Source organism: Ovis canadensis, chromosome 18 (genome assembly GCF_042477335.2).
Source record: "Ovis canadensis isolate MfBH-ARS-UI-01 breed Bighorn chromosome 18, ARS-UI_OviCan_v2, whole genome shotgun sequence".
NCBI lineage: Eukaryota > Metazoa > Chordata > Mammalia > Artiodactyla > Bovidae > Ovis > Ovis canadensis.
In genome coordinates this window covers 78,776,825-78,791,466 of record NC_091262.1, presented here as the reverse complement: position 1 = coordinate 78,791,466, position 14,642 = coordinate 78,776,825, and the positions used below count along the sequence as shown (strand labels likewise).

General features: G+C 50.6%; 1 protein-coding gene across 4 annotated transcripts in view; it reads right to left on the bottom strand.

Annotated features, from left to right (window-relative positions):
* WDR25 (WD repeat domain 25) overlaps positions 1-14,642 on the bottom strand; it is a 144,620-nt gene that overhangs the window by 27,958 nt on the left and 102,020 nt on the right. The window lies entirely within an intron of this gene.

The following is a 14,642-nucleotide window of genomic DNA, read 5'->3' as shown; positions in this document are numbered from 1 at the left end:
AATGGATAACCAACAAAGACCTACTGTATAGCACATGGAACTCTGCTCAACGGTTATGTGCCAGCCTGTATAGGAGCGGGGTTTGGGGGAGAATGGATACACGTATATGTTTGGCTGAGTCCCTTCACTGTTCACCTGAAATTACCACCACATGGTTAATCAGGTATATCCCAACAAAAATAAAAGGTTTAAAGAGAAAAAATAAAAAGAATCCACCTTCCAATGCAGGGGACACAGGTTCAACCCCTGGTCGGGGAAGTAAGATCCCACATGACACGGGACAGCTCAGCCCGTGCACTCTGCAACCCAGGTGCCGAAACTAGAGGGCTCACATGCCGCAGCTAAGCGCCCCGTGCCTGTCACAGCCAAATAAATATATTAAAAGTCTTTAAAGTCTGCATCTGGGAATTTACATACAGAGATGTTTACATCAGTGTTGTAGTAATGGAAATACTGGGAATATGATAAACACCCAATAATTAGAGGACTGGTTAAGTCCCTTATAGGATATTGGGTAACTATTAAAAAATTACATCATCCAAAAACTTTTTAACCATACAGAAACACTAACAGTGTATTAAGCAGGGGAAAATCATCTAAAGATGTAAACATACGCATTAAAAAACTGGAAGGAAGGACCCCAACTGTCAACGGCGGTTCTCGGTGTGTTGAAATTGAATGGTTATCTTCCTCATTACAGTTTCCTATTTTCCGAGGAGGCTGCAAAGAGCGCAGATTACTTCCGTAATGAAAATGCACTTCCAGAGCACAGCCTCCCTCTCTGCTCTCTCGTCACAGGCACACCCGACGCCCTTTTCTGCCTCCACCGATGCACGCTGCTGGCATCCTGAGTCCCCGCCCCCAACAGCTCTCAGCCCTGGACCCAGCTCTCCTCCCAGGTCTCCGGCTGCTCCTTCACGAGCTCCTCGTCCTCTACCCTCTTTGGAAAATAACATGCCTACTCTTTTATTCTTAAGAGTAAATCCCATGCGTGGCAGACAAGTCAAATAGTCTGGGAAGGTGTGAAGTCCCCCAGGCATGTGAGGTGGTGGCTGTGGGGAGGGCTCGGGGAAGGCTGGGCACTCAGAGGCACAGCTGGTGGCCGAGGCAGGGCTGTCCTCACCAGGAAGGCAGGCCTGGACCTGCCCTCATGGGCAGTGTAGGGTCGGGAAGGGCTCTGAGCCCAGAGGTACACGGGTTTGGATTTGCGTTTCCCGAAGATGACCTTGCGGTGTGGAAGACAGAAGGGGTGGACGATGGGCAGTGCTGGGGTCCCCGGGGAAGAGGGTGAGGAGCCAACCTGGTGAGGATGAGAGACAGCAGGCGTAAGGGGAAGCGATGGGGCCACAGCCGGCCCACCTGGGCCCTGGGTCATATCAGGAAAAGACCCTCCTTCCAGTGAGATCATCCCTGATGAGGGCAGGGCTGGGCCAGTGGAACACTGGCCGATTCCAGCACTCAGCCACCCGCTGACCACGTGCTTGTGTGCAAAGACAACCTGCACGACCTCATGTGTCAGCCCCAGAGGAGGGAAGCGCAGGGTATGGTGGGGGGTGTGGGGGTGGTGAGGGGACGGCAGTCCTGAAGCTGCCACCGAGGTTTCCCACTTGGCCCAGCAACTCAGTGGATTAAAGATGCCAAGCGCAGGCGTGAGGCATTTCCTGTAGCTTCTTTGAATCCAGAAAACTAGGGAGATGGCCTACACATGATAGGTGCTTGGCAAATGTTCAGGGAATAAATGAATGAAACAAGCCAGATAACCAGACCTTTCTTTAAAAAAAAAAAAAGTAAGTGACAAGCTATAATTAAAAACTGAGAAATCGATGTGAAAAGGACATGCAGGGGGTGGTGAGGAGAGACGTCCACCATTCATCTCCTCCCTGAGTCCACGGGATGAGTGGACCACTCAGCACAGTCTAATTACAGGAGGCCCTGTGCCATTTCCTCCCTCACAGTCCACCGCCTTTCTCAGCTAGCGCGCTGGATCCGCAGACAGATACCAGGCAGGCTTCTCGTCAGGGCCGGTGGGGAAGGCTGTGGCCGCCGGCAGAGTGGGCCCACTGGCGGGGCTCACAGGACGTCCACGTGCCGAGAATGCACTGCAGTCAGCACAGCCCTCGGAGCGGGAACTTGGATCGCGTGAACTTTAAGTCATAGAATCTCTGCAGAGTTTGGCTGCAGATTCATGAAGGTGGGTGTGATCATTTATTTGAGTAACACGGAGCCACTGACCCCATGCCAACAAGACGGGGTCTGGGGACATGATGCCAGGTTGGATGAGCCCTCACATTCCAGTGGAGCGGGAAGCTGATACTTGCCAAGAAGCTACAAGCCGCGACAAGGAAGGGAAGGGGGGCAGTGGGGCTTGAGGAAAAGGCCCTGGAGAGGACACAGCCGTGGACACCCACAGGACAGGAGGCACTGGGCCAACGGAAGTGGGGACATTCAAAGCCAGGAGGAAAACACCCACCTGGGGCCACGTGGGGTCCAGCAAGCCCACCAGAACCCCTCGCCCCACTGATTACAACTAAAACTCTGGGGAAAATGCAGAAAGCAACTCCCCGAGGACTCTGAAAGTAAACATAAGCAAATAGACCCCAGAGAGAGGGCGAAACCTGCAGACATGACGAGCACAAAGGTGAGAAGCTATTTTCTTTTCCGGTTCTTTTTTTTTTTTCCCTTCTTATTTTCTCTAATAGCTTTGACATACGAGCAGGCCCTCAGTGGAGCTCTGGTGGCAGCTTCAAAATACACAAGTGAAAAAGGACAAGACTGAAAAGAGAAACACACGAACCCATGATTGTAGTTGGCAGCTTCAACACTCCTCTCCCAATAACTGAAAGAACAGGTAGACAAAAAAATCAGCCAGGATCTAGAAGAACTAACTGAACAATCCCTTCATCTAACTTAATCAAACTGTCATTTGCAGAACACCCCACCCAATAACAGCAAGACACACGTTCTTGCCAAGAGCATACGGAATAGTCAATGAAACAAAACATATTCTGGGACATGAAAGTATTGAAATCATACAAAGTATGTTTTCTGAGCATAACAGAATCAGTAAACAAGAAGTTAGTAACAGAAAGATAACAGGAAAATCCCTATATATTTAGAGGCTAAGTTTTGTTGTTGTTGTTTAGTTGCTAAGTCATGTCTGACTCTTTGCAACTGCATGGACTTCAGCCCATCAGGCTCTTTTGTCCATGTGATTCTCCAGGCAAGAAGACTGAGTAGGTTGCCATTTCCTTCTCCAGAGGATCTTCCTGACCCAGGGATCGAATCCGTGTCTCCCGCATTGGCAAGCAAACTCTTTACCTCCGAGCCACCAGGGAAGCCCAGAAGCTAAGTAACAAGTTCTAAATATCCCATATGTCAAAGAGGATGTTAAAACTAAGATTAGATAATATTTTTTAATTGCATGAAAATTTAAATGTTGCACATCAAGATTTGTGGAGTGCTCTTAGAGAGAAATGTATAGCATTCAAATGCTTATGTTAAAAAGGATTTTGAATCAATAATCTAAATTGCTGCCTTAAGAAATAAGAAGAGGAAGAGCAAATTAAACCCAAAGCAAGTAGAAGAAACTAAATCTCTAGCCACACTAAGAAAAAAAAAGGCATAAATATCCATATCAGGAATGAAAAAGACAGAACCTAAAGACATCAAAAAGGATAACAAAGGAATATTATGAACAAGTTGGGGCTTCCCTGGTGGCTCAGACAGTAAAGGATCTGCCTGCAATGCAGGAGACCCAGGTTCCATTCCTGGGTCGGAAAGATCCCCTAGAGAAGGGGATGGCTGCCCACTCCAGTATTCTTGCCTGGAGAATTCCATGGACAGAGGAGCCTGGCAAGCTACAGTCTACGGGGTTGCAAAGAGTCGGACACGACTGAGCCATCATCACTTTCACCTCATGAAAAAGTTTATGAAATTTGATAACATAGATGAAACAAACCAATTCTTTGAGAAACACAAACTACCAAAGCTCATTCATGAAGAAACACAGTCTGCACAGATCTATATAAAACCTGACGGAGAGGATTTCCCTGGAGGTCCAGCGGTAAGACTCTGAGCTCCCAGTGCAGGGGGCCCAGGTTCAATCCCTGTTCAAGGAAGTAGATCCCACATGCCACAACTATGAGTTAGTGCGCAGCAGCTAAATTATCTTGCATGCCACAACCAAGACTTGGCATAGAGAGATGGACAGACTTTCAGCAGTCCCCAGTGAGACACCACTTCACATCCACTGGGACAGAGATAAGCAAAAAGACTGATAACAAGGGAGGTGAGGACGGGAAAACTCAGAACCTTCCTTGGAATGAAAAATAGTGCAAACACTCTGGAAGACAGTCTGGCGGTTCTTCAAACTGTATGATTCTGTGTATACACAATGTCCAGAATAGGCGATCTACAGAGACATCTGGAGAAAACACTTGAGAGTCCCTTGGACAGCAAGGAGATCCAACCAGTCCATCCTAAAGGAAATCAACCCTGAATGTTCACTGGAAATACTGATGCTAAAGCTGAAGCTGCAGTACTTTGGCCCCCTGATGCAAAGAGCTGACTCACTGGAAAAGACCCTGATGCTGGGAAAGATTGAGGGCAGAAGAAGGGGGCAACAGAGGATGAGATGGCTGGATGGCATCACCGACTCAATGGACATGAGTTTGGGCAAGCTCTGGGAGATGGTGAAGGACAGAGCAGCCTGGCGTGCTGCAGTTGATGGGGTCGCAAAGAGTCAAACACGACTTAGCATCTTAGCGACTCAACAACAGAGACAGAAGGTAGACCGACGGTTACCAGAGGAGCTGGGGTGACTGCTGAAGGGCACAGGGCTTCTTTCTGAGGTGATGAAAATGTTCTGAATTGGCTGTCGTGATGGTTGAGTAGTTCTGTAAATATACTAAAAACAAATGAGTCCCGTGCTATACATGAAGGCATCTGTGAATTTCATTTCAGCAAAGCCACCACCAAAAAATTTTAATAAGTATTTCAAGTACATTAAGACAAAGAATAACTAGGGCATCAAACCTATGATTTTTTTGGATGCTATTAGTTACGGCAAGCTAAAATAAGTGTTTAAGTAAAACAAAAACTGTGAATCAATTTCATATACATATTAAATTTTTTTAAATCTCGAAAAAAATATCTCAAGGGAGAGATGTTCAGTGTATGTAACACAGCTTATTTCAGTGATAAAATGAATTGCAAAGGACATACACATTTATATATATAATCATTACAAATTTCATGAAAATATTAAATTTTTTAAAATCTCAAGGACAGGTGCTCAGGGTATGAAACACAGCTTCTTTTAGTGGCAAAATGAGCTACAAAGGACACACATTGACATTATGTAAATACTGTATTTCCGTCATCACTACAGGTCCATTCAGAATCTGCTTTCTATTTTTTGACAGCACTACTGCAGCTTTAAGAGCCCGAGTGCTCACATGGGGACAGGGCCCTCCCGAGTAGCACCTTCTCCCGTGGACACACACTGAGCTCCCAGGGGCAGGTCCCATTTCAGACTTTTAACCAGCGTCTGCTTGGCACCCCGAGGAAAGTGCTGCTGAGTGAAGGTGAAGAGAAGGATCTGGCTGGGGGCAGTCTCTGAGATTCTGGACCCCAGGAACCCTTTCTCCAGCTTTGCCCAAGATTTTGGATGACCCAGGAGACAAGGGGAACTCCCCAGCCGCTTAAGGTAGCCGGTGAGGCCCACAGGTCCACCAACACCAAAGAAATGGCCCTTCTCGGCCCTTCTTCCAGATGCTGAGCTCCTGGCTCTGGGACGATGCCTGGTGTCCAGCGGGGGCTCAGTTACTGAAGTGTGTCCTCCTCCTGCTGTAGGGAGAGGCAGAATTCAGAATAAGATCCGGGTGCAGATGCAAGTTGGAGAAGGCAATGACACCCCACTCCAGTACTCTTGCCTGGAAAATCCCATGGATGGAGGAGTCTAAAGGCTGCAGTCCATGGGGTCACTAAGAGTCAGACACGACTGAGCGACTTCACTTTCACTTTTCACTTTCATGCCTTGGAGAAGGAAATGGCAACCCACTCCAGTGTTCTTGTCTGGAGAATCCCAGGGACGGGGGAACCTGGTGGGTTGCCGTCTATGGGGTCACACAGAGTCGGACACGACTGAAGTGACTTAGCAGCAGCAGCAGAGCAGCAGCAAATTCAAGTCCGCAGTGGCTGCAGACTCCTGCCCTGAAAGCTGGACCTTCCAGGACTGGTTTCCTCGTCCACACGTGGGGCACAATGCCCACATGGAGATGCTGGGCTTGTGACTTCTGACCTGAGGCCACAGGGCCCTGCACTCTCCACTTCACAGCTGGGTCCTCTGACACCAGGCACTAGGCTGCAAGCGGCAGGGCTGAGCGGGCATCTGAACTCAAGGGCTGCCCTGTGTAGGCTTCCCTAGGACCCAAGTGCCTGGCTCTCACTGCCAAAGCTTTCCTTACATGCCAGACTGACGCTTCACTCAACCTGTGAACAGGAGGACCTGCTATGGTGTGGAAGTCCAGGCTCTGGGTCCAGGTCCTACCCCACTATCAACCGGCCCTATGCTGGCACCTCTGTGAACCTCAGGCTCCCTGCCAGGGGGACAGGGTGACAACAGTGCCTGGCACGCCTCCCAGGATTGCTGTGTTGCTATGGGTGGCACAAGGGGCGGGCCCATCACAGAGTCAGCCGGGCAGTGACTGCCCAGTCCACACCACCGTATGTAGGGGCTAGGAGGCTGCAAGGCTGAGCGCTCCCCACTGCCACTGGACAGAGGAGGCTGTGACCACCTCCCCTCGGCGCCAGGCTGCCCACGTCCCTTCCCCACCTCCGCCTCCTCCTTTATCTCCCGCTCTCATCTGCATAAGAAAGTTTGGTTTGAGGCAAAACTTAGTCAGAACTGCACAAGTACAAAGAATCCAAATAAAAAGACTTTTTAACATTAAGCTGATGAAAGAGACAAATGGAGAGTAATCAAAACCTCATTAGGACAAATAAGCAACCATCCTGCAACACCGCAAAAATGGACAGCGCCCAGAACCCAGAGCCAAGGGCACTGCGTCTCCCAGGCAGCCGCCCTCGTGGGAGCCAACACTTCTGGATGCTCTCACCGGCCCGGCAGACACCCTGCACAACACCATTCGGGGTTCAGGATTCTCACTGATGCACCCAAATCCTGGCTCCCAGGATGGTGGTTCACAACTCCAGCTCTGCATTAGAATCACTTGCAAAGTTTTCAAAATGCTGGACGCAGAGACCACCTGCAGAGGGGCTGGGTCTCCTCTAAGGTTCTGGGTGCTCTGACCACCAGGTCAGCCAGTGAAGACCAGCAACCACTGGCTGAGTGACCGACTGGTTCATCCCCCCACCCCTGTCCAGGGCACGATGCCCATGGTGGGCACCTAAGAAGAGCGTGTTAACAGATGCTAGCTCAACTTCCAATTCAACTGGGAGGGCTCATCACGTGCGATTTTTGTTTTCAATTGGTCTTGATTTAGGCCGTTAGTCATTCCTGCGACAATTCCTTCCCATCCGCCCAGCACTCGGCCAGGCGCTGGGAATACAGCAGAAGTGAGCAAATTCCTGCCCTCAGGGAGTCTACGCTCTGCAGGGAAAGTGCACCAGAGTAAGAGGCTCTGACAAGGGGCAGAGATGAGATTCCAGGCGGATGGGAAGGCTGGTCCAGAGCACTGTGCTGCCCACCCCTCCACACTGTCACCTGCCTGAGGACACATACCTGCAGTGGGTCTGGGACAAAACTCCAGAAGGAGGTCAAGACACCAGTTCAAGATCTGCAAGTCAAGACGGCCCTTTACAAACTTAAAAAGAAAGAAAGGAAAGGGGCTCTCCCGGTGGTTCAGTGCTTAAGATACAAGGGACACTGGTTTGATCCCTGGTCTGCGAAGATCCCACGTGCCAAAGGGCAACTAAACCCCAGCGCCACAACTACTGAAGCCCACATGCCCCAGAGCCTGTGCTCCGCAACAAGAGGGGCCACTGCAAAGAGAAGCCCTCCCATCACAACTAGAGAGGAGCCCCCAGCCAGAGAAAGCCCGCGAGCACAGCGATGAAGACACAGCAAAGCCAAAAATAAAGCTGTATTTTAAAAAAAAATTTTTTTTTTTTAAAAAAAGAAAGAAAATCTGTAGAACAAGCATGGAAGATTGATGATTCAGGTCAGACCAACACTAGAGCAAAACTGTGCGGGCCTGTCGGAGCGGATCTCATCCTGAGAATTACCCGAGCAGGTGCAGTCAGTGTTTTTGAGGCCCAGTGGGGGCCTGAGTGCACCTGAGGCTCCTTCTTGGGCACAAAGTCCAACAATGCATCAAAGCCAGCTCAGACCCAGCCCACCCGGGGTTGGCCCTGCTTGCAGAAGGGAAGAGAACTGGGGCAGAGGCCGGGCTCCCAGTTCCGGGAGCCATGTGTCCTAGATTCTCCAGGCCTGCTCCAGTTTGCAGCGCCAGGACCTGCTCAGCTGAGAGGTAATTTGCTGAGGTTGGAGTTCCATAATTTACTCTTGTAAAAAGGATGATTCACTAAAGCAGTTCAGTTCAGTCGCTCAGTCGTGTCGGACTCCCCACGACCCCATGGACTGCAGCACGCCAGGCTTCCCTTTCCATCACCAACTCCCAGAGCTTACTCAAACTCATGTCCACTGAGTCGGTGATGCCATCCAACCGTCTCATCCTCTGTCGTCCCCTTCTCCTCCTGCCTTCAATCCTGCCCAGCATCAGGGTCTTTTCCAATGAGTCAGCTCTTCACAGCAGGTGGCCAAAGGACTGGAGTTTCAGTTTCAGCATCAGTCCTTCCAGTGAATATTCAGGACTGATTTCCTTTAGGATCAACCAGTTAGATCTTTTGAACTGTGGTGTTGGAGAAGACTCTTGAGAGTCCCTTGGACAGTAAGGAGATCAAACCAGTCCATCCTAAAGGAAATCAATCCTGAATATTCATTGGAAGGACTGATGCTGAAGATGAAGTTCCAATACTTTGACCACCTGATGTGAAGAGCCAACTATTGGAAAAGACCCTGATGCTGGGAAGGATTGAGGGCAAGAGGAGAAGGGGGTGGCAGAGGACAATATGGTTGGATGGCAGCATCGACTCAGCAGACTTGAGTTTGAGCAAACTGTGAGACATAGCGACGGACAGGGAAGCCTGGAGTGCTGCAGCCCATAGGGTCGCAAAGTGTCCGACACGACTGAGCGACTGAGACAGCAACTCACAACAGCAGTCCCCAGGGTGATGATTTCTGGGGCTGAGGCCTTTGTGAGGTAATTAGGTCTGGATCCTAGATAGCATATTCAAAAGCAGAGACATTACTTTGCCGACTAAGGTCCGTCTAGTCGAGGCTATGGTTTTTCCAGTAGTCATGTATGGATGTGAGAGTTGGACTATGAAGAAGGCTGAGCACCGAAGAATTGATGCTTTTGAACTGTGGTGTTGGAGAAGACTCTTGAGAGTCCCTTGGACTGCAAGGAGATCCAACCAGTCCATCCTAAAGGAGATCAGTCCTGAATATTCATTGGAAGGACTGATGCTAAAGCTGAAACTCCAGTACTTTGGCCACCTCATGTGAAGAGTTGACTCACTGGAAAAGACTCTGATGCTGGGAGGGATTGGGGGCAGGAGGAGAAGGGGACGACAGAGGATGAGATGGTTGGATGGCATCACTGACTCAATGGACGTGAGTTTGAATGAACTCCAGGAGTTGGTGATGGACAGGGAGGCCTGGTGTGCTGCGATTCATGGGGTCACAAGGAGGTGGACACGACTGAGTGACTGAACTGAACTGAACTGAAAGTCATAAAGGTGGAGGGCCCATGGTGACAACAGTGGCCTTAAAAGGGGTGAAGAGATCAGAGGTTGCCTGCTCTCCATCTGTGTGGACACAGCAAGACAAGAGCTATCTACCAGCCCAGAGGAGACCCCTCACCAGAACGCAACCACACTGACACCCTGATCTTGGAGTCCAGCCTCCGGAACCATGAGAAATAAGCATCTGCTGTCTAAGCCCACGGGTTGCAGTGCTTTGTTCCAGCAGTCTGAGCTGACTAAGACATCATCCTGCGGAAACAGAATCCGCATCCTAATGAGAGCCCCGGGTGCTCTCCTACGTAGGGGAGGGTTGACAGGCCTGCTGCAGAGATGACCTCCTGCCGCTCCTTTCCTGCATCACTGGGGAAACCCTATGGAGGGAAGCTTTCGCCTAGAGATTCACCTATAATCAGCCAGCTAAGCAAGTGGGAGAGGGAGGCTGGGAGCCCAGGTCTCATGGAGCTCAGGCCAATAAGTTCTGGCAGCCCATCGGGGCTCTGACTCCCACAGTAACACAAAGGTAAGGCCACGGACATCCTGGGTTCCAGACTATACCCACATTTGGGCAGACTGTCAGGAGACAAAAAGCATCAGAAAATCCCATGCTGGCAGCATGGAGCCAGCGCCAATAAGCAGGCTCAGAGGGCTAGTGCGGAACACAGCCTGCCGACCGGCCGGAAATGAAGTCAGGCACTTTGCAGAGATGAGGGATGTGCTCTGATCATCAAACCTGAGTGGAGAGAGATCGGCAAAGAAGAGAGAGAGAAGCCAAATCACCCATTTGCTGTAATGAACTGGGCTGGACCAGAGAAGCCCAGAATCCTGACATTGATCATGCAGCTTAGCTTAAGGAATCATTAAAGTCTATGGCTGGAAAGCAGTTTTAATGTCATCTGTTCCAACTGCTCCTTGGGCCTGGTAGGAGGCTGTCTGGCCCTGCTGTCATGCTCCAACGGTGGGATCAGCCGTGGCCTTAGACAACCTACACCTCACCTTCAAAACGCGGACTTGCTTTAATCCAGTAATCTGAATTCTGGGGCCCAAGCTGCAGGTGATAAACTGCAAGTGTGGAAAGCACTAGACGCACAAATGCACCTGACAGTAGAATGTACAATACAGCAGACGGGTGCGGTTTGCCTGGGGATGGTAACAGGGAGGGAGGACGACCCGCATGCCCGACTGAGGCACGGTTCTCTGGAAACAACGTTCCGTGTGCACACGATTTCCACAGGGTCCCCATAAAAGGGTGAGGCACAGGGGGGCCCACCTGGTCAGCCAGGTCAGAGGGATCAGCTGCGACCAGACGTGGAGTAACAGACGCCACAGCCTGACCCATCTTGGCAGGGGTCAGCCAAATCGTAACTATGCTGGCTCTGTGGACCATGCAGTCTTCGGTTCAACAACCCAGCTCTTGCTGCTATGGTGTGAAAGCTGCTGTAGCTGCTATGCAAGTGAATGACCAGAACTGTGTTCCAATAAAACTTTATTTACAGACACAGGAAGTATGCCAGACTTAGCCCTAAGGCTTCAGCTGGTCGACCCCTCATCACCACCTACTAGCTTCAAATGGCAAACCGAAGGAAAGCAAATGTCCTCCAAACCAACCTCAGGAAATGGTTTAATAAGCTGAACCACTTGAAATATATTCATTTGATCCATATTTATTGAGCGCTTGCTGTGTCAGACACGCATTCTCAGTACCGAGGATGAGGCGAGGAGCAAACCAGCCAGGCGTGCGGTGTCCGAGGGATGTACTGGAAATCTACAAGAACTCATCTCACTGTAAGGAAAACCCTTAGAATGCTGTGTGAAATGTGTGAAGCGAAATACAAAACTGTATAAGAATAAGACCAATCAACGTTTAAAAAACACACAGTGGAAAAGAACACTGAAGTTAAAAAAAAACAGGCACATGTTACAACGTTCACCTTCATCTGGCTCAGCCACCCCTTCTATTTCTAGTTTCTAATTTTTCCATATAAAATCACATATTATATGAAATAATAAGGTCCTTCCCATGTCCTTTTCATATTTATTTATTTGGCTAAATCAGATCTTAGTTGACGGCACATGGAATATTTAGCTGTGGCATGTGGGATCTAATTCCTTGACCAGGGATGGAACCTGGGCCCCCGGCATTGGGAGCACCAGGGAAGTCCCCTTCCCATGATTTTTAGAAGAGGAAATCTGTCATGATTTTAAGGTAAAGTCCGCGTACCCCCTGCAGTTTTCCTGGCTGTCCCTGAAGGCAGTAAGAGCCACACTGCTCAGCCCTAGGTGTCTGCACGCTCGCCAGGCAGGGCTGGAGAGTTCAGCACGCTGGACAGAGCCCCAGGCCCCGTGGGAGTGCAGCAGGACTGCTGAGAGCCACCTTAGGCGGGCAACCTTGCCTCTCCTCTCTGGCCCTCCCACTGGATCCACAGGAGGCGCTTGGGCCACACCTCTCAGAGGAAACATTCACTGAAGTGGGAGAGAGAGTGATCCCCTGAGTCTGGCTGATGCAAATGGAACGAGCCCTGTGACCCAGCGAGGAGGACAGGGGTTCGGATTGTTAGGAAAAAGGAAGCAAAAAGAAACACTGCGCGGCCCCATTACCCACGTTACTAGCTTGGGAGAGGACTGGCAAACATGCCAATACCAGTCACAGCAACATCTGCTCCTAATTGCTTCTCCCCTAGCGTTCTCAGAGCACATCAGCTGGCGTCTGCCCTGGGAGAAAATCCGGTATTTTTAACAAAGTCTTAAATCAGATGGCGTCCTTGATGAGTAATTTCTTACGTGGTTAGTCTTCGGGGCTAAAAACAGTAAGCGCACCTCCGAGGGACGTGGCCGTCAGCAGGGGCTGGGTGACCATGAGGCCCAGCTTCAAACGGCATGACTAAGAGTTTCCAACTCCAACAGCACTTCCCAGTGTTTTCTTTCATTCACCATGTATTTATAGCCCAAACATGAGTGTTCCAGTGCTTTCATAAGCCCACGTGTCCACTTCTTTATGGGTAGCTTTTCTCTCTTTTCCAAATATTTTTGTTTAAAAAAAAAAAGTCTCTTTGTAAAAGAAAAAAATGTATTTTTTTTTCTTTTAAAAAAAGAGTACATCTCTCTATGTCTAATTTTCCCCCCTCCCTGTGAGGCACAATCCTGTAAGCAAGATACATATGGATGGAACATCCTGTCCTCTTGAAGGAAACTGTTTCTGGTTTTAGGTTCTCCTCAAAACACCAGCATCCCCCGTCCACAGCCTGGTGGGAGAGCACCTTCCTGCAGCTACTAATCCAAAGCACCAGCCTGCCTTCTGAGTCCAGCACTGGAGACCTCACCCCACCACCTTCCATCCCAGCTGTTCGGAAAGGCCTCTGCTCAGCGCAGACCTGCGGAGGCTGCTGCACCTGCCAGGACAGGGATGCCTTTAGGCAGTGGCTTTGATGCTGCACCTTCAGCACAGGACCATCAACTCCCCTGGATCCCAGCTGGAGAACGGCAGTCTCTGACATTCCACACCCTCTTCTTTTAAGATCAAGATCGATGCACGTTTCATCATGAATGACCCTGCAGCATTTGAGAGATTCGGTGCCTCCTTCAGACCAAGGGCATTGCTTCTCAGGGCTTGAAACAGACATCCTGGAACCACTGGCTCCTCAGAGGCAGGAGCACTCAGGCTCTTCCTCACTGCCCCTCCCTGAGCCCTTCCTCAGTCTTGATCCTGGCCCCCTCTGCTCACAAACCTCCCATGGCTCCCCACTGCTGATCCAAATCCAGATGCAGAGCGTTAAAAGTCTCTCTGCCCACCTGTCCCACTGCCCACCTGTCCCACTGCCCACCTGTCCCACTGCCTGGGGCCCATTCCCAGCTGTGTCACTGGGGAGCAGGTCACTGGCCCTGTCCAAACCTTTTATCTCCCACAGTCTGTATGGTTGCCTCCACCTGCTCATTCAGGCAACCAAGATCTGCTGAATGCCTACCACATGCCAGGCACTGGTCTAGCAGCTAGAAGTCAGCAGCAAACGAAACAGACAGAAACCACCCCCCACCCCCCGAAGATTACATTCAAAGGGAGGGAGACAGACAAAGACACACGTACAGCCATAGCTTGTGGATGATGATGAATGATACAGAGAGAAGTGAGGTGTGCGGGGGTCTAGTGAATGCCAGGGCTGCCCGGCACCTGGTCCAGGAAGGCCTTCCTGCAGAGGCAGCATTTGAGCAGGACCCTGGAGGAAGGAGGGTGGGAACCTCTCCACAGAAAACCAGGAGGGCGCACTGCAGGCAGAAAGAGCAAGGGTGCCAAGGGCCTGAGGCAGGAGTGTGCCGGTGTGCTCCAGGGATGGCTAGGAGGCTGGTGGGGCCGGAGCTGCAGAGAAGGGGCTGACGGGAGACTATGAGGCCTTGGGGCCACCGCAGGGACACAGCCCTTACTGCGAGTGAGACCTGAGCCTGGACGGTGCTGACCGCAAGAGTGACACGTGGACTTTCGCTGTCGCGGGCCACCCTGGCTGCTGTGTTGAGAACACACTGTAAGCGGCTGGGGCTGGTGCGGGTGGGGTGGTGTTGCCGGGAAGACATTTATCAGAAACGAAAGTGCTGCCACTACCCAAGCAGGAGACAAGGGCGGTTTAAAACCACAGTTACAAATGGATCTGCTGATGGTTCGGGTGGCAGGGGATGAGAGCAGGGGCAGAGAGCGTGATGATTCTGATGGGTTTGGCCGGAGCAACCGGAAGGATGGAGATGCCATGTCTTAAGTGAGGGAAGCAACGGGAGCAGCAGGTTGCAGTAACGGATGGGACTGGACAATCGCTTCTCTATGGGACCGATGG